This window comes from Xenopus laevis, chromosome 3S (assembly GCF_017654675.1).
Source record: "Xenopus laevis strain J_2021 chromosome 3S, Xenopus_laevis_v10.1, whole genome shotgun sequence".
NCBI classification, from domain to species: domain Eukaryota; kingdom Metazoa; phylum Chordata; class Amphibia; order Anura; family Pipidae; genus Xenopus; species Xenopus laevis.
The window spans coordinates 34,249,090-34,276,736 of NC_054376.1; positions in this window are offsets into that span (position 1 = coordinate 34,249,090).

Genomic DNA, 27,647 nt, shown 5'->3' on the forward strand with positions numbered 1-27,647 from the left:
TTAGTGATGGGCGAATTTGTCCCGTTTCACTTCACCACAAATTTCGCAAATTTCCCGCGAAATTTGCAAAACTGGTGAAAATTTTTCGAAACTGTGATTTTGCTGCCGGCGACAATTCGTTGGCGTCAAAATGGGCGTCGAAAAAAATTTGGCGTCGGTACTGCCTGCAAATTCACGAATTTATTCGATGGGGCGAAACGCACACATTTGCTGCAAATTTGCGCCTGGCGAATAAATTCGCCCATCACTATTTGTGGTTTTTGATTTATTTAGCGCTTTATTCAGCAACCAGATGTCAACAATCTGGTTGCTGGGGCCCAAATGACCCTAGCAACCATGCATTTATTTGAATAAGCGACTGTAAAATGAATAGGAGAAGCCCGAATAGAGAGATGAGTAATAAAAAGTAGCAGTAACAATAAATGTGTAGCTTTACAGAGCATTTGTTTTTAGATGAGGTCTGAAGGCTACAGTCGTCTGAAAATTAATTTACTGGAAAGAGGAAAGGAAAGTCTTTTGATGTTGTTCTGCTTAGAAAATTACATTAGCGAGCAGAGAAGCATCATCTGTCATTTCTTTTGACAGCGCTTCTCAGGGAAGCTCAGGAAAAGACAGCAAGAAAAAGTATAAAACATTTCCAAAATATAGTGTAGTATTCCTGTATGTTTTACCAATATTTTCGGTACCACCTCTTTGTGTGAACTCTCTCCTGAGCTTCCTTGAGAAGCACTGTTTCACAGTGTTTGGATTTGCAAGACTTATACCGGTTGAAGAACGGAAAGAAACGGATACAGATTGTATTTGTCTTAGACTTTCCCAGAATAAGGTGGCACATGTGCCATATCATGGTCATACCTCAGTCTCAGACATCTGGGAGCAGATCAGGAACAACAGTGATGCAGCAAGTACTGAAACGGTCGGCGTTACAAAGTTTCATTGGTAACATTGCCCCCCTTATACAGTAGTTCATTGTAAATCATTGCAACCAAAGTTAGTACTAATCGGTTTAGCACAGGTATGGGGCCTGTTTTACAGAATGTTGCGGACAGGGCCGGGCCAAGGTAGTTTGGCACCCTAGGCAAGGGTTCCAATTAGCGCCCCCCCCCTCCTATATTAGCCTTACCATTAAATTTTTTTAATAAAAGAAAACGCATTATTGAATGAAATGTTTAATTTATATAAATATGTAATGTTTACAAATAAACAAATGTTTACAAAAGGGCCCCATGCCGCCCCCTTCTGTATCTGTGCCAGCCAGCAGCACCCAAAATATTGCCCCCAATCTATACCTGTGCCCAGTGCCGGGCCAGCGCCCCAGGCAACCTGGCCCGCCACTGAGCTCCCCTCCATGCGTGCACCCCCGAACACAGTGTGTGCATATGTGTGCATAGCACTGGAGGGGAGCTTAAGGGAGATACCGAAGGGGAGAGGGAGGGGTAGTGTCGGAGGGGAGGCGGGGAGAGCAAGGAGAGATCCTGATTTACCAAAGGGAGAAGGTGGCTCTAAAATGTCTGGATTGTGTGGATGTCAAATTGTTGCCCTGTTATGGTGAGATTTCAGTATAGATTACATCTGAATAACCCAGGGGTCTTGCAATCAGTGGTGTAACTAGACACCCAGGGGAACGGATATTTGCAACTGCCCCCCCCCCACTGCATGCGTGTCATGGACAGGTAACAAAGTCATACCTAATGACCTAACCCTTCCCAGAGACTTTTATCCCATCCAGGGACTGGCATACATAGACCGACAGCTCCAGGGACTGGCACCATACACAACCCGGGAGTGGCAGCAACACTCACGCAGCCCGACAAAAGCAGTTATTAGTCATTCAGTAAGCACCAGAATGAACACACACAGCAACACTAGTGTTTTTGGCGCATGCGCAGTAGGAGCATTTATCTGGTACGGATCTACTGTGCATGCGCCAAAAGTCACAAAGTTTTCCGATTTCCCTTTGTGACATTCGGCGCATGCGCAGTAGATCCGCACCGGATAAATGCTCCTACTGGGCATGCGCCAAAAACGCCGGTCAAAGCAGGAAGAAGACCGCTTGGGAGAAGATGGCGCCTGTGAACTCCGTGGACAGGACCTGCGCAGAGGGGTGAGTAACAAGTTAGGAGCATTTGCCTGGGGGGACAGGTAGGCCAGGGTGGAGGAGGGAGGGGGGCAACACAGGGGAGGGGGGGAGAGATTTTTGCGCTCAGGGGGTTTCCTTCTCCTTTAAGGCTACTAAAAGCCATTAAACATTAATTAAACCCAATAGGATTGGTTTGTCTCCAGTAAGGATTAATTACATCCTAGTGGGGATCAAGTACAAGGTACTGTTTTATTATTAGTGAAAGAGTAAATAATTTTAAAATATTTAAATTATTTCATTAAAATGAAGTCTATAGGAAAGGGCCTTCTTGTAATGCGGAGCTTTCTGGATAATGAGTTTCTGATCTCATAATGGATCCCATACCTGTACTGTAAGCAAACAATTTATGGGCTACACTTTGTTCTATAAACCCCCTCTGGCGTTGACCACAGCTGTAATGGTTAGAGGCAACTAATGCAAGCCACGTTGTTACAGAGGGCTATTATTCTAATTATTAACAGCACATTGAGGTTTTTTATTCATACTTTTAGATGCCTCGATGCAAAAACGAGAACCAGGAACAGAAAATGACGATTTCATGTAAATTATCGAAGGTCAAAGTGGGATTCAGGACTTCATCTGAGAACTATCACCTTATGACAGGCGAACATTTTAAGCATTCTGCCACATCTCCTCCTTGCTGTATGCATCCCAGAGCACAGCTTGTTTCCAGCAATAATTTATTAATATCTGAAGGGGAGGCTAGCTTTTCAGAAAACGATGGTTCATGTGCAAACCAGATGGGGGAACAGTGCATTTGTCAAAGTCCAAGAGCCCAAGTTATATTCATTTCCACTTTGGCAGTGTCATCAGGTGGATGCCTTTTCAATGAAGTGTGTCTGCAGCAACCTTCACTGTTGACGCAACTGGTAATACAGGTGTTTCCTCCAAAGCATTGTCTGTTTCCCATAACATTAGGACAGAGTTATGCGGGGCTGACAGCAAGAGATCTTGCATCATGTTTTTATTACTGAAGAAAAGTGCATGCTGATTGATTTGCTATGCTCTATTTACATCTAGAGACAAAGTGGATTTATTGGCTTCTGCCCACAGAGTATACCAGAGCAATGTGCCTGCCATTCATCAAGTTAGTGACTCAGAGTTCCATGTGCACGACATATGCCACCACCAGCTTTAAAGGCTCCAGATGGCCAGGGAAGAGAATAGGAAGGCATTATTTAAATCCATTAAAGGTTTTGGTTGATTTATTTTTTCATCATTTTAATAAACAGGAGTATATTCTGTACATGACTGGAGGGATGTTTCCTATAAGTGTTCATGAGCTGTAGCTCAGGGTTGTTTTGCCACCAAGTACAAGGTACTGTTTTATCACTACAGAAAAAAGTACATCGTTAACAATTTTAATTATTCGCTTAAAATGGGCTCTATGGCAGATGGCCTTCCCTTTATTTGTAGCTTTTGGATAATGTTTTTTTGGATAAGGGATCCCTGTTATGAATAGCAATAACTGAGACATCATTCTGATAACAAAACATCACAGCCTAATGGAAAGAACCCTTGAGTACTTCAGTTCAGTTAATTCACTTTTCTTTGAGTAACGATCTTAGCCTGACAATTATAAGCCGGTGAGTTTGACATATGTGCTAAGCAAGTTATTTGAAAGTTTGTTAAGAAATCACAATCAAGCATATGTTCTGGAGAATAACACAATGAGTGAGAATCAACATGGCTTTATGCAGAACACATCATGGCAAATTTATTTAAAGGGATACTGTCATGGGAAACATTTTTTTTTTCAAAATGAATCAGTTAATAGTGCTGCTCCAGCAGAATTCTGCACTGAAATCCATTTCTCAAAAGAGCAAACAGAGTTTTTTATATTCAATTTTGAAATCTGACATGGGGCTAGACATATTGTCAATTTCCCAACTGTCATGTGACTTGTGCTCTGATAAACTTCAATCACTCTTTACTGCTGTACTGCAAGTTGGAGTGATATCACCCCCTCCCTTTCCCCCCCCAGCAGCCAAACAAAAGAACAATGGGAAGGTAACCAGATAGCAGCTCCCTAACACAAGATAACAGTTGCCTGGTAGATCTAAGAACAACACTCAATAGTAAAAACCCATGTCTCACTGAGACACATTCAGTTACATTGAGAAGGAAAAACAGCAGCCTGCCAGAAAGCATTTCTCTCCTAGGGATAAATTTATCAAAGAGTCAAGTTCCGACCACTAGAGTGAAATTCCGCAGCTCTCAATTCATTTCTATGGGATTTTGAAAGGCGTATTTATCAATGGGTGAAAGTGAAAGTTCACCCTTTTATAAATACACCTAAAAAATCCCATAGAAATGAATGGAAAGTGGCGGAATTTCACTCTAGAGGCGGAACTTCACTATTAACTTCACTCTTTGATAAATATACCCCCTAAAGTGCAGGCAAAAGTCAGATGACTGGGGGCAGCTGCGAAATTGACAAAATGTCTAGCCCCATGTCAGATTTCAAAATTGAATATCCTGTTCCGATGACAGAATCCCTTTAAGTTCAAATTCAAATGTTTGAGTTGAATTTTTGGTCAAAACTCATAAATTCGAGTTGAGAAAAATCCAAACTCAAATTCTAAATTGATCACTCTGGAAGTAACTTGAATTCGATCAAGGAGGTCACCACTAGTGATGGGCCAATTTATTCGCCAGTCGCGAATTTGCGGCGAATTTGCGTGATTCGCCGCCAGCGAATAAATTCGCGAAACGCGAATCGAATTCGATTTAAGTTTTCTGGACTGTAATAGTTAATCGAATTTTAGACATTCAAGTTTTTTCTGGAATAAAATACCATTCGAATTTCAAAGTCATTTGAGTAAAAAAAAAAAACTCTGTCACTTGACCTTTGATAAATCTGTCCCATCATGTCATACTAATGTATAATAGCTTTTCATGATAAGAAGTTGGACAAAGCTTTTGACACATAAATGGCTGCTTAAACTAAGGTCTGTTGCTCTTGATAAAGTTGCATGTCCATGGATAGAATACTGGCTAAAGAATCATGTTTAGAGGGTGGATGTCACTCAGGGCCGGAACTAGGGGTAGGCAGAGTAGGCACGTGCCTAGGGCGCAAAGCCGGGGGGGCGCCAGGCACGCGCCTCCTCTGTCGCCTACCCCCAGTCCGGTGCCCGACTCTTTGAAGTTTTTATGTCTTCTTGCGCTCCTGCGAATGCACGCGAATGTATCTCTCGGCATGCGCACATTCGCACCAGCTCGCGCATGCGCAGAAGCGCAAAAGAAGTAAAAACTGCAGCTTTTATTGCGCATGCGCACACGAGCGCCACCTTGCGCATGCGCACTTGGGCTCAGCCGGCGCCGCATCCGCCGGCTTGCCTTGGGCACCTGTGCGGCGCGGCCCTGATGTCACTGGTACATTCTCTACTAGCAGAAGGGCTCTTAGTGGAGTACAGCAGGTTTCTATATTGAGTCCACTTATTTAACTTGTTAATTAGTGGCCTAGGGGAGGGTATTGAAAATACTGTCAGTAATGTATCAGTGTTTGCAGCATCCTCACAACAGGATCTAGCTAAATTAGCAGCCTAGGCAGCTAAGTGCACACAAGGGATGACTTTGATGTTGGCCAATTTGAATACATTGCAAAATAAGGACAAACCTGTATAGGGACAATAGCTGTTTGGTTTTAATGGGATTTTGAATGTCTTAATTGCCATAATACAATAAATTAATAATGGGTTTAATTCAGAAGATCTCTTGTCTTTGAATGTATGTATGTGTTTTGTGGTCACAGCCTCATTGCACCCCCACCTAATGGCTTAAAATGTAGTGGTGAGCACAACTTTTTCTTTTTACTGAAAAGCTGTGATTTGCTCAGGTTAGTTTTTATGTGCTCAAACCCCTTGGCTCATTGGCCTTCAAAACACGGGAGGACTTTAAACAAGTTATGTTGACAAGGAACAAAGACTTACACTGATTCTTTAGTTCTATATCTTTTATATTTCTATAAATTGTAGTTCACAAATTTAAAGGATAACAAAAGCTTAAGACACTGGTGGTGCCAATTTTTTATGGAATCTATGGAAACTTCCCTTAAGTAATTGCTAACCTTGGAACCCGAGACTCCTGCACTGACTCAGGATTTATTATTTATCATTTCAGGGATATCTTGTGCTACTCTAGGCAGATAGAAGTCAGGAAAATGACTGTACTACTCTGCAAGAATTATAAAAGAAGGTGGTATGGAGCTCAAGTGGAAATTGCCCCAGGCCAATGGACCAACCCGGGACCCATGTTTAGCTAACCCAGTGAATTTGGCTTGTTGTTGTTTTTATAACTTCAGGTTATGTACAGTAGTTAGAAATGGGAAATGCAGGGGGAAATAGAAAATGGCACTATCGCTCCAGGTCTAATAGCATATTGCACTCCTTTACATGGCTGCAGGTTACTGGTTGTACTCTTCTTTTAAACAATAGATAAGTAAAGACCACCTGCAACTACTATGGTCTACTAAAACCACGTTGGAGAACTGAAGAGTTAATGCACTGTCTTTAGTACACGTTTATAAATCATCCCTATTTTGCCCTTTGAGAATTCAAGACTCATTTACATTTCTCTGCAAAATTCTTTAGCAGAAATGCAGAGGAAGGTTTGCTCGTTTAGCAGAAATAACACTTTAGTGAAACCATGGAGAGGAAAGTGAGTTAATTATCCGCAAGCAATCAATTTGTGTCAAATTAGTGGTCTAATTAGTTCCCATACCGTCTCATTTTTCATTATTAAATAAATATAGTGCCATGTTTGGAACACTTTTATATTAATACATTTGTCTGGTTTTTCAGCCTTGATATGCAGCATACACTGCTGGCCACAATATGCCAACTACCTTTCCATGAATTCAAGGATGTCATTGAAAGTAAAGTCCAGCCATTAAAAGCATAACCATCATTGCTCTCTTTGCATTTACTAGATATGAAATCTCTTAGAGTTCCAGTTTTAGCCCCCTTTGTGTTCATGGCAATAGGAGTAAAGCAGTTGTGTGAATTTAGAACTACACTGCGTGAAGACCACTTGGACTTGCAAGAGGTCAGGTGGTACAACTGGAACATCTGTAGGCTAAATAGGTTAGTAATATATTAAAAAGTTGCTGGCATTACATTTAAAAAAAGTGAATGATGATGCAGAAGTATTGGCAATGCACTTGCAAAAAAAAAGAGCAGTTCACAGAAATGTTGCTGCCACTTAAACAAGGCACACAATGTTGTGTTAATTATTAAATCAATGACAAATGTATTCTTGGCAAAATGCTGGGAAGAATTCTGCTGGGCCGAGTCCTGTTGGCTCCACAGTTAATCACGAGAATTGATCAGTGGGCATGGAGGCGGTCTTGGTGCAGTCATCGTGGAGTTATTGCCTGAGGTCAGAAGAGGCTCTAAAAGTTAAATTCCTGGTGAGCCAACAGAACTTCAGTCCAACACAGATGACAGGCATGAAATACCACTGTGCATTGCTCCTTGTTACTCATCCACATTAATAGATGCACTGGGTTGCAAAGTGTGTAAGAGATACTCTTAATTGAGGTTCTATGTAGTAATTATGACATTTATCTAAAGAATGTGGTAGAATAAGAACTTACAAAGTGCCCTGTACTTTATACCTGTATTTGACCAGATTGGGCTCTGCATCACTTTTTGCTCATTAAGCTCTGCAGAGAACCAATATGGAAGGCCATAGATCACTCTAAGGGTAGAACTCCATGAGTGTTTTTCGTTGGATCGTCAAAACGAATGCGACAAGTCGGTTGGAGACACATGCGTCAAGATTCTAATTGGACTGAATGAAAAGTCACAGGTAAAAAAATACATTACATCCAAAACGACATGACTGTTGGATGTGGACACAGAAAGCAGCGTCTTCATCCAATAGTCGGACCATGTAGTTGTTACCTCTGTTGTTACCGACTTTTCATTCAGTCCAATAATATCTTGACACGTGCGACTTCATCCAACTGGTCGCGTGCGTTTTGTCACCGGGCAACGATCCGTCTAAAAAAGCTTGTGGAGTTCTACCCTTAGATCTGCCAAATGGATGCCCCTATTGTTACCTGTAATATTTTGCAGGCTTTAAAGGCAGAAAACACTGAATTACAAACATTGAAAAAGGCATCTGGCCACTGATGTAGGCTGTAGCATTGCTCTACTGTAGACATTGTACTTCTTGGGTCAACATCCTATATTTTATTAGGGCTTCCTGATACTCTGTGGATCATGGTATGGATTATGTTTTTTTGTAACAGGTAAAGAGATACAATTGTATTAAATAATTAAATACCATTACATTCAGGTAAAATTTGTCATTTATAAAATTTGTCATACATATATATATATTGTAAGAGAAGTGCTGGTCAGATAGTGGATGGTGTGCATATTTCACTAAGGATTAGTGATGGGCGAATTTATTCGCCAGGCGCGAATTCGCGCGATTCGCGCAGAGCAAATAAATTCGCGAAACTCCCGCGAAAATTTGCGGTAAAAATTCGCTGGCGTCAAAAAATGTTTTTTTCGAAAAACGGACGCCGGCGTCAAAAACGGGCACCGGCGTCTAAAAAAACGGGCGCCCGTTCGCGAATTTCGCACGAAATTCGCGAATTTTTCGGCGAAGCGAAACGGCGCAAATTCGCCCATCACTACTAAGGATGAAACTGTACATGCATTATCTCCAGGGAAAATGTGTGTGATCTCTGGTAAATAGGGTTTCAAATCGATAGTCTGTCTGTCTGTGCCTGGGGAAGCAGGAGCTGCAAACAAGTGAGAGAACTTGTTGGTGTTGGTGCCGGGCACTAGGCCTTACCCTTTATAGAGACGGTTGATTTCTGTATTAGATATAGTGCCAAGTCGGCCCAGGTTTTGTTATTTTCTACATTTCCTTTTGCCTGAATAAACTGAGTGTGGCCCAGTTAAACCCTATTTTTGGGACTCGTGTTGTTTGGTGTGAGTCTGAGCAAGAGTGCGTCTGGTCTGCCCAAGGAGACCAACATCCCGCTACCTGAAATCCCTGCAATATATGAGATTCCAATATGAGATTCTGTATAACAGATCTTTCCTTAATTTGGATCTCCATACCTTAAGTCTACTAGAAAATCATTTAAACATTAAATAAACCCAACAGACTTTCTTTGGCTCCAGTAAGGATACATTATATCTTATGTTATCATCAAGTTACAAGCTACTGTTTTATTACTACACAGAAAAAGGAATAATTTCGATAAAATCGAGTCTATGGGAGATGGCCTTTCTGTAATTCAGAACTTTCTGGATAATGGGTTTCCGGATAAAGGATCTCATACCTATGTTACTATTTCAAATAATATGTTGAAAAGGATTGCTTCTGTGCTCTTCTGTGGCAGACCCCTAAACCGGTGAAGTTACCTCCCAATGTTTTGCAGGCAACTAAATTCACTATTAGACTCTGGGAACATTGCTCCAAGAAATCTCCCTTGACCAATTTCCCGTCCCCTATGCAATCCGTTCTGGCTAATCCTCGCTTTATCCCGGGGATGTCTCCCGCCTTCCAGAACCGTTGGGGTTCCAAGGGCCTCTTTAGAATATATGATTTTCTCAAGCCATTGGAGAATAGAGTCCACTCGTTCGCAGAACTTCAAGAGAAGTATCAAATCCCCCAGACCTGGTGTTATGACTTTTTGCAAATTCTACATTTCATTAAGGGGGTGTTCCAGGGGCGTCCTCCATCTCGCTCACTGACGTTCTTTGAAAGGACGTGTCTCCGGGGTCTGCCACAGAAAGCGTTGATCTCGACTATTTATTCTGTACTTAACACTGTATTAGAGGAACCGTTTCCTAAACATAGGTATATGCTACAATGGGAAAGAGAGCTCTCCACCACTTACACCTTGGAACAATGGCAGGACATATGGGAGAATGCCAGGAGAAGTGTCACTTGTGTAAGACAGAAAGAGAGCGTTTACAAGGCTATCTTCCATTGGTACTATACCCCGGTGAAATTAAGCAAAATGTATCCAACTACCTCAGCGCTGTGCTGGAGGGCTTGTGGACAGGAGGGCTCTCTCTCCCATATATTGTGGTCCTGTCCGAGACTATCTGCATTTTGGAAAGCGGTTAGGGATCTGGTGACGAAACTCTTTTTCTATGAGATCCCAATTCAGGCCTCTAATGCAATACTAGGCCTACCACATGTAGGCATCTCCCCCCCAGAACAGAAGCTTCTGAATTTCATTTACACTGCGGCCAGATTGTCTATTACTTCCAATTGGAAGTCTTCTCGTGCCCCATCCATAGGCGAGACAATTTCCCGTATCAGGGATATGAAATTAATGGAAGAAATGACGGCCAAACATCGCGGATCCTTGCCTAAGCATGACGCTGTTTGGTCGAAATGGGTCTATTATGTATCTCAAACGCGTATGGTGGAAGGGGGGGAATGAGAATAAGGATGTTGATAATTGTATTGCTGATGATTGTCTATTGCAGGCCTCTTGCATCTCTATTGCTTCATTGACCTATACTTCAAGCCCTCTGGTCGTTCAATGTTTTCCAACCATCTCTGTAACTCTGTACGTTTACTCTGACATCCATGTTAACTCCCACACTCCTTCTTTTTTACCAACTGAGAACTTTGTGAAAACGATATACATGACTTTTTTTCCTGTTATGTCTGTACCTTGTGCTTTTATTATGCTTGGAAACTTAAATGCTAAACCAAATAAAATTTAAGTTACAAAAAAAAGAAAAGGATTGCTTTGCCAAAGTCATCCTTTTTTTTACTGATAAATAATGAGCTGCTATTATCCTGAATTTTAGATGTGCACCCCAGGTTTACAAAATCACAGCTAGAATTCTACTGGAATAAAGCCGAGTGCACTTCTCCTTTATGGGAGCCACGCATTTGCAAAGCACAATCTAGAGATTCATGCACACCACCTGACTGTCTGAGCAATACTTATAATGAAATATTTGCCACTGAAATATAAACATTATGCTAAGCAAGTAGAATAAACAGCCTCCAAACCCAGTTAATTATCAATGAGGCCTAATTCTCATCAGTCATATTAATTGTGGAATTATACCTTTTCTCCAAGAGACCTTGGCTAATAATCAATCCATTTGTCTCTTTTAAGATAAGCTTCATTTTACTTAGCAGTCTGTCTCATTCAGGAGATGAATGTTGGGACTTCGGGCCAATGAGATTAAAGGCTTGATAGGGATTCATTAGTCAACGTTAATGAAACAGTTTCAATCGAAGAAGATCTTTTAATATGTGTTATTTGTTTTCATGGTTAAATTATGTTGTAAATAAGATACCTTTAGTGCCTTACTGATGAGCTGAAATACAATGAGTTTAACTGCTTCATATCTCACTTCTATAGGAGCTGCGGTTTGCCTGCTAAATAAACAGTGCTGCACAGAAATTATGGACCATGCCCATTACTGATTGTTCAACAAAGGCCTCGCTGTGCATTAATGGAACCGTATCATCAAAGTATATTTCTTGTGTGTGTGTGATAATTGTGTGCATTGTGTAGTAAAGAAAAATGATAGAAATAGGAATTTTAAAACAATGGGGGGCACACCCAAAATGTATTAACCAAGGGTGTACATTCACTGGACACTTGACCCTGTTTCCATCCACCAATCCAAGCCCACTGTATCTTTTCAAAGGAATACCCCGTTTACTGATTCAATATAATGAAGAGCCATATGAGCCAAACTATCCATTGCTCTTACAAAGATAGAACACGTGCTCTTTGGTGTAGGCCACATAAGGCCAAAATCAGCCTGCTGAAACCTGCAGGTTGATTTCAGTGCCTACTATGAGCAGTATCCTTCTTCTTTCACGTCCGGAACTTTTATGTTGGCTCAGTGTCAATACACCCAGCGGATTTATATGAGAAACATTTATGATGTGTTAACTGATATGCATTACCAGGGTCGGACTGGTGGGGGGGTGGACAACAAGGCTGCTACATCAGGGCCCCCTCCCCCCTAAGGGCCCCCTCCCCAGCCACAAATCGCCCTCTGCCTCCCTCCCCCCAGAGCAGCAGCTGTATGGAGCGGGTACGGACCTGTGGAGCCCACAAGGGCTAGGGCTTTTTTCACTGGTGGCCCAGTCCGACACTGTGTATTACCTTCATCCATTGTACACATATATATATATTTAAATTTTCAGAAGAACCATCCTTGAGAAAGGTCCCAACAGGGACGGAAACGTTGGAATGCAACAGAAATAAAAACAGATATTTTTTATATATGGGAGTGCTGGTTCTTCTGAAAATTTAAATACATATATTTTAACCGTGCACCCCAGCTGGATAAGCTACATCAGTGTGCCTTGGAGTGCGGATACTCATTGGATCGTGATATATATATATATAAGAAAAAGCTAGGACTCTCAGGTCTTAGTAATGAGTATAAAGATGTTTATTAGCAAACAAAATCGACTAACGTTTCGGCAAACACTCAAGCCTTTCTCAAAGGCTTGAGTGTTGAGAACGCCTTGAGTGTTTGCCGAAACGTTAGTCGATTTTGTTTGCTAATAAACACCTTTTTACTCATTACTAAGACCTGAGAGTGCTACTTTTTTCTTTTCTATACCTAAACTTTTGACTTATTGCACCCAGGCAACCTTGACTTTTATATATATATATTAACCAAATGCATCCTCCAGGAAATGTTTGTGATGCATTAAGGGATATGAATTAGTTTCCCTCTTTGCAATTGCTGTGGTTTCTCTTCTTATAAAGTGTATGTGTTCTGCAAAAGTACCTTAAAGAAACATGTATAATGAATGAAAGGGTATAACTATTTTATCCATATGAAACTGATCTCTTTTTTTTTTTGTAATATTTCTACATCTTTGTAGGATTTTTAAGAAGCTTACTAGATAAAAGCGCCTCTATAAAACATTCATGATGTATTTGGCACTTTCTATTCACAGAGCCATGCATTATTAAGTGGATCTATTATTCTACAATAAAGAAGTACATTTTGCAAGTTTAACACTGATATTGGAAAACATAATATGTTTCAAAAAAAGTTTTGGACAATTGCTCTGTTCATGATTTACATAATTAATTATCCCACTTTAACAAATTACACAACTCCATTCTTTAAATGTAAGATTCTCCTCAAACAGCATTCACTTTGAGGAAGCGTCTTATGTATCCTAACATTCTCTTAAATTACAAGGTCCTCTCCCCAAAAAAGACAAACATTGCATTCAATTTAACACATGCTCATTTATTATTCCACGTCTATAGAAATACGTTTTCCTGTTTCTTTGTGAAAAATGATTAGTGAGTAACATTTCAAGGAAAGACCTCAAATATATACAAAAGATATGTCATAGAAGGTCATTTTGATGCCAGCTACAAAATATGAAACATTGTTTCATGAATTCCTATTGCTGATGAATCATTGAATAGTGAATCCACTGCACCTCCTTCCAAGGGTGGGAGCAAATTTGCTGATGGCATAAATATCCAACCCTTTTGCTCCGATAGCACCAAGTCAATAGCACTGAAAAATGTCTTAATGGCCCATAGAATGAGTTGATTGTCCTCTGTCTGCGTGCCATAAAGGTGACTGTCAGAATTAGAGAATAAAATTGCCTGTCTTTGTGAGGATCATTGATCAGGTAGTGAATCTGAAAGAAAACCAATAAAACAAAGAGCTGCCTCAGGAATTCAGGGATGAAGATATTAACTGCAGAAAGTAGTCTGAGAAAGCAAAGATCATGATAAAATGTCGGGTAGTTTGGATACTCTAGTTACGGCAGAAAAGTTACACGGAACACTATGTCATTTTTCTATTTCGTGACCTCTAGGCAGCATTTGATACTGCTGACCATTTTCTACATTTAATCTCACATCTATGAACTGTTTTTTCTTTTCTTCTTATCTTACCAAACACACTTAGAAGCTAAGGTTCAATAAAAGAGAAACACATCCATCTAGTTCAAACCCCATATCTCCAAAAATTCTTTAATGATATTTGTCATAATACGTTGTTATTAAGTCTTGACTTTTACATAGGTGACCTAGCATCTTACAAACATTTGCCCTTTTTCCTCCTTTAGACTTGGAGGCTCATTTATTAAAGGCTGAATTTTAGTGGTATTAGAGCTTTTTGAAACTCTATGGGGCCAATTTATTAATTATTGAATTGCCTTTAAACATTTTAGTTTTTCAGACAAATACAAGCAAAAAAATCCCAAACATCCAAGGGAGAAGACACATGGCACTACCAGTAGCAGCAATTTGTTGTGGCTACAAAATGCCCAAAAATATTGAAAATTGCCTCTTCTAAAACACATGTAGGGGCCCATTTACTTAGTTCGAGTGAAGGAATAGAATAAAAAAAAACTTCAAATTTCTAATGATTTTTTTGGCTACTTCGACCATCGAATTGGCTACTTCAACCTTCGACTACAACTTCGAATCGAATGATTCGAACTAAAAACCATTCGACTATTCGACCATTCGACCATTCGATAGTCGAACTACTGTCTCTTTAAAAAAAAAAAAACTTTGACCCCCTAGTTCGCCACCAGTCAATATTAGCCTATGGGGAAGGTTCCCATAGGCTTTGGAAACATTTTTAGGTCGAAGAAAAATCATTTAACATGTCTTTATTCATCTGCATAATATTTGCTGTCATAATGTTATTACTTGTATAATATGAAAATCAAATAAAACATTTTCAGATGGAATAAAAACTGGCCTCTCATCAATAAAAATTTTTTTTAAAAAATCGTTCGATCGGTGGATTAAAATCCTTCAAATCGAACTATTCGAAGGATTGAATCATTCGCTCAAACTATTTGCGTTAAATCCTTCGACTTCGATATCCGAAGTCGAAGGATTTGAATTCGGCAGTCAAATTTCGAGGGTTAATTAACCCTTGATATTCAACCATAAGTAAATCTGCCCCGTAGTGTCTTAGCAAAGCCAATTCTCACCATTGTCTATTTTCTAGCCATGACAAGTAGCTACTACTAGTACCTCTGCATGCAGGTCCAATAGGATCAGTGCAGCTCTCATTGACTTTTTTGGGACCTCATTTGCTTTTACTTGGAGTAATTTAAAAAAACATGATATATATCAGGAAATCCAAATGTTAGTAAATAGACCCCCTTAGTCATTTGATTGGTTTCTTTGGTTTGTTCAACCTTTATGCATAAAATGCAGATTTTTATTTTCGAATTTTCATTTCTTCATTACAAACACAAATGCATCACAATTGCCTCTTGATTATTAATAGAGCTAATTGTTGTCTTCCCAAGCCAATCCCTCTACTTGTCTTTAGTGATGGGCGAATACATTCGCGGCGAATTTCCAAAAATTTTGGACGGGCGTCCAAAAAGTCGCTTGTGTCAAAGCTGTTGCACGTCAATACCATTGACTTTAATGCCGGTGTCAAAATTTTCTCAGTTTCTCAAATTTTGCGGTGAAGTGAAACGGGAGAAATTCGTCCATCGCTACTAGTCTTCTATATTTTAATTTAATGGAGTACTCAGTCTCTGAAACCCACTAGTCAGGTATAATACTATCAGGTATAATACTAGACCTTATATTCTGACTCTGACAATTGCTGTGATAATGGCTGATTTCCCCATGAGACCTCTCTGCTGGTCCTGTATGGAGCTGCAACAACCACTGAGGGCAATCTTTGCCAGATAGCTTAACTCACCAGATACTTGGAATCCACAAAGCTGCTTTATTTGAACTGGATGGACAAATGTAGCAGTGGATATATAAGTGCTGCAGGTCAAAAATTATTTTATTTTCCTAACCTCAGGGTAGCTTTTCACTAATGAAATGCAGGAACACAAGAAGATGATGGGAGGAACTGACATCACACAAGAGGAAGGGAATAGGAGGAGGATTTACATATAGCTTTGTTCACTAGGTGGCAATATAATAATGGGTAAACATATAAGCATTAAACATTTGCGTTTTAACATGATGAACTTTAACTACTGAGACAGAATACCTTCTTTGCCTTCACAATTCCATCATCATTATAATCATATATTTAAATAGCACCAGAAAGTTATTTGGTGATTTACTTTAATTTATAACAGTTTTACAATAATTTTAAGAAACAAGGGTTGCAGAATAAAATAGAATCAGAGGGCCACTGAATTATTATTAAAACTAGAACATGCAGTTTATTCCTTAGGAAAAAAAGCATATAAAGAACATTCTTTTTTTTGCCCATCTGGCATCAAAATGCTGGTCCTCAAAATCCTATCACATTCTCAGTTTTTTCCACCAGAATTTATGCTTAGTTCAGCTGATGTCCCTTAAATTAAATTAAGTTGGCAAATTTGCTATAGAAGCAGTAGTTCTGCCAGATAAAATGGATATATTCAAGAAAGAGTGGGATTCATTTTTAACAGGTGATAAAACATAAGGCTAATGATATTAGTAAAAAAAGTGTTGGTCCAGGAATTGTCCTGATCTGCAATTTTGGGAAATAATGTTAATGAAGCAAATTGGATACAATTTTAGATGATGTTTTGTTTTTGGATCAGATAGGAGTTAGGGAGGAATCTTGACAATTATGTGAATTAAATAGGCAACATTCATATTACTATGCTAATTAATCAATCTTCTCCATTTCAAAACTTTCAGAAATATTCAATTTCAAAATCAACCTTTTCCTAAATTTGAAATGTATTCTTGATTTTTCTAAATATGTAAAGAACATAGTCTTCTGCTAAGTGAAAATAGCACTAAAATATTTAGCCAAATAGCCATCTCTGTCCAGATTAAATCACATTATTCCTACAAAAGAATGAGAGAACTCACCAAGATCTTACCTCTGCTCGATGAATTTGTTGGAAAACTTTAGAATAATAGAATTTTGTTAAAGTCTCCATTACTCGATCAATGTATTTCAATGATATGTCAGCTTTTATAGGAACCATGCCCATATTATCTCACATGAGGAAACAAGAAGAAAGCAACAAAGGCATTAATTGTAGATCACAATTTCTTGATATAATTAGAACAAAAATAGACTGTAGATCAGTACGAAACAATACACTAGTGAATGCCTTGCTCATTAGCCAGATTAATCCATCACTACAAATATAAAGACAGAATAGTTAAAATATTTCTGTTGCTTAAAAACAATAGATTGATAATTTCGCCATATAAATTAGACACAACCTAAAAAAAAAAAATCAGAATACCCAATTGCTTCATAGAGAATTTAGAAATAAAAGGAAACCTATATGTATTCATTCTTGTTGAGTATAAATAGCCACACATTCATATCTCACATTCAAATTCTTTGAATATATATGGTTATAAACATAATTGTTCTTTGTCCAAAATGTTGTGAGAGAGTTGGACTTAATGGATGTGAAGAGGGAGGTGTTTATGCTCCATAAAATCTCACTGTAAAACAGCTGGAACAGCAGAGCAATGAATGAAGTAAGACCTCTAAGACCACTAAATCAATTAAACAGAACACACAGGGTACATACCAACAAAGCCATTATTGTCTTTCAAAGCACACTACTATTACAGATAATAAATAATTTAGTGCTGTTTTATATTTCCCAGACTACGCTTCACTTGCTGTGTTTGCAGCCAAGGGGTTAAAGGTTAGATGACTCATGAGTCCTTTTATTCCACAGTTGCTCCTCTGGATCATCTAAATCCTAGTTCACTGACTACTGTGGATCATGCAGAGCTACAATATTGACATTTTAATGGTGAAGAGAAGATATCTTTGCAGGAAGGAAGTGCTATGGTTGGGAAGCTAATGAATTCAAACACCTAAACAGTCGTATCTCCATTAGCACATGTGATGATATATTTGGTATAGAGAACATTATGAGCCTCCTGGACCTTATGCCTGGCCATCCATCATCTCATCTCAACAAAAAGGTAGTTGTTAAACAGAATGGTAAGTTCCATGTGTTGCCACTATTATGCAATGTATATAACAATTTAAATAACAATTCACAATAACAATGTACAGTTAGGAATTCCTTGACTGATCCTGTTTGACCCTTTCAAGGGTTTTGACAGATACCAATATATAACATAAGTTTTTAGATGTTGATTTGCTGTTACAAATTTTCTTGAAAAATTGAAATATTGAAATATTATCCTACTTCTACTCAACTGCTATAGTTGAGGAGATGCAACCCATTATGGTCCTGCATCACTTTGCCCCCTGCATTGGCAGGGATTAGAGTTTCCACATATAAAGGCAGCAGATAGGAAGGAAGTCTTAAGGACCACTGCTGATTAAAGGACCTCAACACCAGTGGTCTACTGACATTAGGAGATACAGCTGTCATGTTTGCCTTTTATGTGGGATAGGAAATACAGAGCTTTGTTAGTCACTGGGGAAAGAGTTTAAAGGAGAAGGAAAGGTATTGTACACTTGGGGGTGCCAAATGTTAGGCACCCCCAAGTGACTGCATTGACTTACCTGAAGCCCCGGGCCAGTGCTTCCCTTTACTCTAATGACCATGATCCTAGCTTGTTTATTTGGTTTTTTGTATGCCTTCAACCTATTCATGAAGTGTGTCCAATTAAAATGTATCTCGGGTAATGATTTTCCTTGTGTTACTTTTGACTTTGCTTTATTAATTTTGATGGTCTCTCTCCAACACATATATTTTTCATTTTATCAAGTTAATAAAAGTCATGTTTTCATTTTTTTTGCCCTTAGGTGTTAGTCTCCAGGTGGAAAGGTACAATGAAGGTACAATGAGAGATCTTTTGTGGATCTCTCCTTGTTTTTGGATCACTTGTAGTTGTAAATCACCTGCACCCCAAAGAATTGGCATTGGTAATGTCAAAAGACAATAAAAAATCTTTCATGAACCTCAAAAATGAATACATGAAATATTTTATGCATTGGCCTGTTTCAAAACTATGACTTCAAGCCATTACTAATGCATGCACTTATATAAAAAAATGTTTTCCAATGTGTATACACATAGAAATTCAACAGCTCCATTATCCACCTCTTCCTTTAAATTAACCCAATGACACAAATAATGAACGATGGTTTTGTAACCATCTGTCAAGATCTGCATACTTCTAAAGATTCACACGCCATAAATCAGATTATTAAATATGTACATGTACTTCAGACTGTTTTTTATTTTCTTTTATCACCTCTTAATATCTCGTGATATTGTTTTTGACCTTTTTTTTCTAATTGCCTCTAGATAGAGCATTTTAAGTGCCGCAGTTTGTTTCTAGAAAAACAAAGAGCCCATTGTACCCTGTTTGAGCATGCTTTCATGCTTCGCCTGCCAAGATTTACAAAACAGAAATGCCACATTTCACGCCCAAACATTAATGAAACTCTTACTGAACATATTTTATCTTCCACTGATGAAGTCTGTCTAATTATTTTGCTAAACAAACCCAGGGGAGTATATATATAAGTGATTATGATGTGAGATTCCAGTTGTAGGTAAAGCTCTCCATATAGTGACAAGCATTCATTTAAGTATAACTATAATGGGATTGGTTTATTTTATAATTATCCATCAATAATTAATTAGCAATGTTTTAAAAAAAAAAAAAACAATAAAAAAATTGCCTTGTTGGTAGTAATGTAAAGTAAAAAGGAAAAGAAAAGTTGTTTATCCGCCATTTAAATTGTCTTATAGATGTCGATATCCATAGTTACCTGTTACGGCCGGCACCCAATACCAGAACAGGTGCCAAGTACCCTGGTCTCGGCTCGGCTTCACCAGTAGTGTGACCACCGTTGGGCTTCGGGAGGAGCCCTCAGCTTACTTGGGTGCCACCTGGACTTAACGAGGGGTACAAGGCAAGATGTTCTGGCTAGCAGAGGGGCACGGCAGGTAGCAGAGTCTTTTGGGCCAAAGGTCACGGTACAAATGGAGCAGGCAAGAGAATCGTCAGACAGGCTGGGTCGAGGCAGGCAGATATCAAGAATCGTCAGGCAGGATAGAGCCAAACCGGGTTGTCAATCAAAAGGGTTAATCAAAAGAGGTAGTCGGTAATCAGGCAAGGGTCAGGATCCAGAAGTCAGAATAGTCAGAAGCCAGGCAAGGGTCACAACAGGAATCACAAACAGGTTCAGACAGAAATAGCTTAAGCTCAGAAGCACCAGGAACAAATCCTATCACGGGCAAAGTGCTTTTGGACAGAATGGGCTTAAATAGTTTGAATTTCGCGCCTGTGCGCGCTGACGCCAGACGTCAGTGCGCCTGCGCCTTTAAATGGAAGGAGGCGCGCCGCACGCGCCCTATAGAGAAGCCGGCGCCAGTGAAAACATGAAGGAAGAAGGGAGGTGCGGCGAGCATCCCCGCCGATGGCACGGCGGACGACCCCGCCGCACAGGTACCCTCACATTACCATTGTAGAACTATTATTTATAAGGTCCCTGATGCCTGGGTATAGGCAGCTGGGCCACAGGTAGAGTTATGGGACTGTGTTTTTTTCATACATATATCACTCTGAGCTGATTTCCAGCACTCCCTGCACCCCTACAACTAGTCCATATGTATCACGTTATCATCCAATGATTTATTCATACGATGAAGGACTCCTTGAAGAATTAACAATAAACACTAGAAACTATATAATACTTCCATTAATTGGAGTCTCACCATGGGGTCTTGTAATTAAAAAGCATACTTAATTGGTAAACAACTATAGCCATTTCCCAGCAATACCAATTAAAACCAATTAAAATGACCCATAAACATCAGAATCTCTCATCATGTTCCTCTTAGAACATTAAATTCATATTAGTAATTAACAGCCCCAATCATTGAGGATACTCGTATCTTCCCTAAGGCTTTACATATATCAGTATTAAATAACTTATATCAGTTCATATAAAGCTACATAGCAAATTTACAATTAAAGCTAAATTTAGATTGTATCATAGAATGAGATGTGCAGAGGATAACTCTTCTCTTTCGCTATCCACAGAGTCCCAACATGTAAAAAGTTAAGTTTTATATTGCTACCTGCTTGCCCATGTCAAACATCATTGCGCGGTGTCATGGAGGATCAGATAAAATCTGACCCACAAAATCTGATGAAAAACGCTTGTGTAGTTCTACCCTAGAATGCATTATTTTAATCACGCTGTAGACAGTTATCTATGATAAATAACTTTAAAGGATGCATGTTATGATTACTATTCCCTAAATCAGTAGTCCCCAACCAGTGGCTCACCAACCCCTTAGATGTTGCTCCCAGTGACCTCAAAGCAGGTGCTAGTTTTTTAATTCCATGGGGCAGATACACTGAGCGCCGAATTTGCGCTAGCGTCTGATTCGCTCACATCACTTTGCCACGCGTAGATTAGACAGTACAATGCCAATTTACTAAAATCTTAAGTTGCGTCCAGAGCGCCGAACACTGGCGAAGTAGAACTAGCGTTACTGCAGGAATCGAAGCGAAGTTGCGCTAGCGTTGGCTAATTTGCATACGGCTGGAGGTTAAAGTTCAATGGACGTATATGTTGCAGCCAATACATTACAGTGAAAAGTCGCCAGCATTTTTTGCACTTGCCAGGTCTGAGATGGCAAAGCCAAGTCTGGAGCAAGAGGTAACGTTCAGTAAAATCCACATCTTAGTTAATTTGCGTAGTTATGTCCATTCGCCAGAGCGCAACTTCGCCAGGCGTTAGGGAGCAAAGTACTACTAGAGTCTATCTCCTTCGATAGCGAACTTACGCCTGTGCCCGTTAGTAAATCTGCAAAGTAACAAAATGATGTCACACTGGTGAATTTTCGCTAATGTTAGTCACTTTGCCCTTTAGTAAATCTGCCCCCATGTATGAAGGCAAAATTGTATAAAATTGTATAAATACTTAGGGCCTTATTTATCAAAGTTCAAAGTCAGTATTTTAATCAAAAAAGTCCTTCCAAACTAGAATCCAAGATTGGACCTTATTTATTATAAAAAAAAAATCACAATTAAATCAGATCGGGGACAAACACGAAAAAATCTATCAACAATCCAAATCATATGCCTTTTTTCCCAAATTGCTTGAATTGTTTTGACTTTTTCCCTGAAAAGCCAAATTTTTTTGAATATTTGCCTGATTTCTGGGCTAATTCCAGTGCAGATCACAGAAACTTCAAAATAGGATAGGGACCTCTTCCACTGACTTATACACAACCTCAGTAGGTCTGAGATGCTGGGTTTTCGGATTCTGACTTTTTCTATCCTCAGGGTATAATAAATCTCAATGTTAGTTTTTTTCCACTAAAAATTCGGATTTTATAGTAAAAAAAACTTGAAATTTTTTTTCCTGGCCAGTTTAGTAACATTGCAAACAGACAGTAGAGTTCACTACTTTTTGCTTTGTTTTTTACATTTTTCATAACAGAATTAGTACTATAGGTAGTTAGACATTATGATAGTGGTAAGTTACTGGCACATGACATTACTTTAAAGCAATACAACTAACAGTTAGGCCATTCTCTTTTTCTTCTTCTAGCACACTAAGGTCATAGAATTCTGATGAGTTTTATATACGGTTCAAATCATTGGAAGAAGCAAACCATACACATGATCGTTATGCAGTATAATATGCACGCATAAAAGAGAAAATTACGCACATTCTGAAAGCCTTTAAATCAAGTTCGACCCTTGGCGACTATAAGGATGGTGTTTCTCCAGAATGCCTTGCCTTCTGTTGGATCTTCAACCTTCTCAACAACTGTTGTGATGGAATCTATCTATCTATCTTGTTGCCTTCTCGACAAACCTTTTCAAACCAGGCCCCCTGGTGCAGCAGAATACTGTAAAATGGTTGAAGAGCCTGTGCGTGATGATGATCAACCTGCAAAATGTTGTTGATCCTGCCAAATTGGTCATTAATAATAAACCACAAACCCATTTAGCAACATGTGGCGCTATAAAAGTCGTCAGGCTTAAGCATTTGCTATTGTGATGATAAAGTTGAAAGCTACAAAGTCAGATATTGCACTGATTAAATTTTTAAAAAGCATGGATTAAAATTAATTAGACACGTCAAGACAATGGTTAGTTTGTTCAGAAAATATTAAATCTAATCAGGGACATGTTTTTGGTTTGGTGACAAAGTAACTCAATTTTCTTCAGTATATAATGATTGCAAAGTGGTGCCTAGAGAACTCCATCACTTAATCAGTATAGCACAGGTTGTAAAGGCATTCTAAAGGCCACTGAAAAACAAATATTATATTAAATACTGTTATGGTGTGTTGTCACTGTGCTGTATCCTATACCCCGCAGCCCTAAGACTATATATAATATAATGCCCTCAACTGACACCTTGACAGTTATTCATTTTGACAGATGGTTTTGTTGTTTAGATGGCTAACAACGCAATAAAAAGCTTCACCGTCAATCTGTATATTTGGTTACTGCCGCAAAAAACCCAAGTAGTAATGAGCAAAATGTTTCACCAGGCACAGGTTCTGTGCAAAAATTTGCAGCAAAACATATTTAGCAGATTTAGTAAAAAGTATCAGCAAAGACTCCAGTATATTTTGCAGAAATGAAAAGCCACCAAAAAAAAAACCTTGTAATTTTTACATTTTCCAGAGGTTTCGTGAATTTTTCATTGATGAGGAACAGCGTGGATTTGCCCAAGCATTTTCACATCTTGACAGAAACGAGTAAATATAATAATCACAGACAATAGTAAATGAACTTTTGCTTAGAATAAGCCCCTCTGCAAATTGAATGTCTGTTTTAACAGGCTCAAAGCAATCCATGGGAAGTGTCTGCATTTGCTTTACTATATTGACATAACTATAAAGGATAATCACAAGCCTTGTCTATATGAAAAACTCAGCAGGATGTATATATGAATATTGAATTTTCCTGTGATCTATGCTGTGAGGATTTCATTGACATCTCTAACAAGAAAGAAGCATTTACACTCTTTATGGTTTAGATTTGGGTGGATTTGAGCATGCCTAAGGGCAGTATTAGCAGAATGCAAAATAAAGAGCTTAATAATATTTGCCATTATGTGCCTTTAGGAAAGATCTAAAGCATTGTTTGCGTTAGAGATTGCAGAGATCCTTCTCATTTTGCCCCAGTCGATTCTAAACTTATTTGACCATTATGGAAATAGTTTCTGATTTATACCTGCATCATTTTTAAAGGCCACCTGCATAGAAACACATGCACACACATATACAGGTATATATAATAATTATTTAAATTGTATTGTAATGTATTGTTGTGTAGTATTACATCTATCACGTTTAAGCTTTTTTTTGTTCCGTGATTGGGATTTTTGGCGATCTTGATTTTTTTTTGCAATGGGAGGGGGGAAAATTGCAGCCTCAATCTTTTGCTTCTCTGCCACTTCCACGGCTTCAGGGAGACAATTATATTATGCTTTAATTACGGCTGTATTTATCTTATTACCCTATTTTTAATGATTGATAATGTTTATTATGTACTAAAAGGAGATCAATATTCATAGTCCATTGATAGCCCAATATTTCTTTACACAGTGAAGTATTAGGCCCTGAAATATTTCCTCAAGGGGGCTTGACCTGGGGATGTACTGACTAAGACACGTCTGAAGGGAGCTCCAGTAAACTTTCATCTTATTTGGATCAATTCTCCTGCAAAACCTTTAAAATGAGGAAAAGTCAGAAAGCTGTACCCTCTGGCACTTCTATGAGAGCTTTGGGAGCGAAGTGTAGCCGAGATATTGAGCAGTTTTTTGAGAAACAAACCAACAAGGCTGAGAGGTCGGAGACTTTCAATATGATGGATGATGAACCACAAGGCCTCTCAACTGGCTCCAACAGTATCGCACTAGATCCTCCAGCCCTACAAATGCTACTAGCAGACTTACTGACTTAATCAGATTTGATGGTCCTTCAGACGGAGATAACTAAACTATCTGGCAAGATGATGTCCTTAGAAACGGCAAAGATAGCCCTTAGCAGTAAAATGAATGAACTTTCGGCTAAACTTACTACCCAGGATGGGCAGATTTATATGCTCTGGAGGGCTATGGAAGACTCAGAAAATCGGAGCAGGCGCTGTAACATAAGAATCAGGGAATTGTCAGAGGAGACAGATCTCACAGACCCGCCAGATTTTGGAAGATCTCTTTAGAAAACTGCTAGGCCTGGACAAAGAAAAACCAATTTGTATTGAAAGATTCCACAGGGTAATTGCCGGCAGAAAAGGGAAACCCAGAGACTTGCTTTGCTGCTTACATCACTTTACTCAAAAGGAAGAAATTTTACGGAAAGCAAGAGAAGTTGGCGAGCTTCAAATAGAAGATGAATAGATTGAGCTACACCAAGATCTGGTGCACTCAACAATCTTACAGAGCAGATACCTAAAGGAAATAGTAGAGGCCCGAAAAGTACGCAAGATCATATATAGATGGGCCTTCCCGTTTGTTTTAGCACCTGCCATAACAGATCATGGATCCAACTGCGAGAACCATCGGAAGCAAACCGTTTCTGCGCAACCTTCAATATTGTCACACCGGACCTTTCTGATTGGTGTCAATACGCCGATGGGCAAGATGAATTGGTTCCAGACGGCTGAAAGGCCTAAATCAGTTATTAAATTACCACATGCGACCTCGGTGGAATTCTACCGAGTTCTACAGGAACGATCGGATGGGTTCAGGAGGGGATCGGCAGTGGTAAACTGTATCATATTTTTCTCTTTACTCCCAAGATATTTGATGTTTGGTTATTTGTTCCACGTCAGAGAGAGATTTGTAATATCAATATTCTCCTTATCATTGTTCTACATGGGCGGATGCTAGGGCCCGATCTCAGCCCCATCCTTTGAAGATTGGAGATTATCTTACTGATGTTAGAATAAATACATTGCTAAACCCTTTCTATCTCGGACCTGTGGATCAGTTTACTATCTATGGGATATTTACAACAGATTCATTTCCATAACGATCATAATTGCTGATATCGGACACTTGGGAAAGCCTGTTGGCTAATCATGAAGGTTTAACCGGTGACGACTGCTTGATGTCTTCTCTGAACTCGTCTTAGATGAGTATTGTACGCCAATGTTACTTGGTTCTCCCATAGCGATGAACCCACTGATCCCTCATCTTACATAATTGTCATAATATGTATCCAACTGATTTCACTTACTGTTATAGTTTAAAAGTTGTATATGTACTGGCTTCCCTCTATTGACCATACACCTAGACGAAGGCTAACAACTGCTCACCGGCAGAGGGCACTATTGGCAATTGGCTCAGATGTTATTGATGTCATAAAAATGGATGAAACCAACTAATCTCTCTCTTGGAATGAAAGTTATATAGTTACTTGGTTATAAATGCTTGTAATAGTATACATGTGCTGAATACATTGGCCTGACGTAGGGCTGTGATTAAGAGTGATAATATTTCAGCTACTCAATTAGCTAATTTGAATAACAGTTAAATAGGTTCAGCAAAATTATTGACCCCTTAGATATATGGCACTCAGGAGACTGCTTCTCTAACTATGATATGCCGGAGCTCAATCTCGGCCGATTTGCTTACAGATACATGCTCCTCCGCACTCTCTACAAAGATAACGGTTCAGAGTACTTCCTTTAGTGAGAGCGTATTTTCTACTCCTTGGAGTCAGAGTATCTTCTCCCTCTCCTTGTTGTTCCACCATACCCCCTACCTTACTTCCTTCCACTATCCTTCCATCTCTTATTTATCCTCTAGTGCTATCCACACTACTCCTCTTTCCCTTCCTTTACTAAGTGTCTAACCCCTACCTTTCTTCCTCCCTCTACTTTATTAACTGCTCTCTCCCCCTCTCCTTCTCCCTCTCCTTTTGAGTTTTTTTCTTTTCTTTTCTCCCTTCTGTCACCAACCTCTGGCTGGGCCACCACGAGTGTTCCACACCAAACTTACTACAATATGCAGTCACAAAAGCCTACTACTACTAAGATAGAGAACACTCAAGTGAATATAGTTAGCGTTAATGCAAATGGTCTTAATTCTCCCAAAAAGGAATATTTTACTCAGAGTAAAGTGCAGAGTTGAGGCGTTTGAAAGCTCAGGTGGCTTTTGGGCAAGAAACCCATTTTAAGGCCACCTCTGTGCCCCGGTGGTCAAATAAATATTTTCCAGAGATATTTAGCCACACACCTCAAAGAAATAAAATTAAAGGAGTTGCCATTTTGTTTGGGAAAAAATTTAATTTAAAAGTTTCCAACACGAAAAAAGATCAGAATGGGAGGTTTGTTTTTGCGAAGGGGTCCCTAGGTAACCAGAAACTCACTTTTGCATCAATATACTTACCTAATGAGCACCAGGATGAAACATTTCACACTATCACTGAGATTTTGCTGAGTTTTGCTGAGGGGATTTTGATTCTGGGAGGCGATTTTGGATTTGGATCTGCACACAAGGTTTCTCCTACAGCGGATACTATGTCGAAATTGGTTAATCTGCGCACAGAACTAGCAAACCTCCATAATCTTTTCGCTCAATGAGATATGAGACATCGCTATTATGATCATGGGGATAAATCT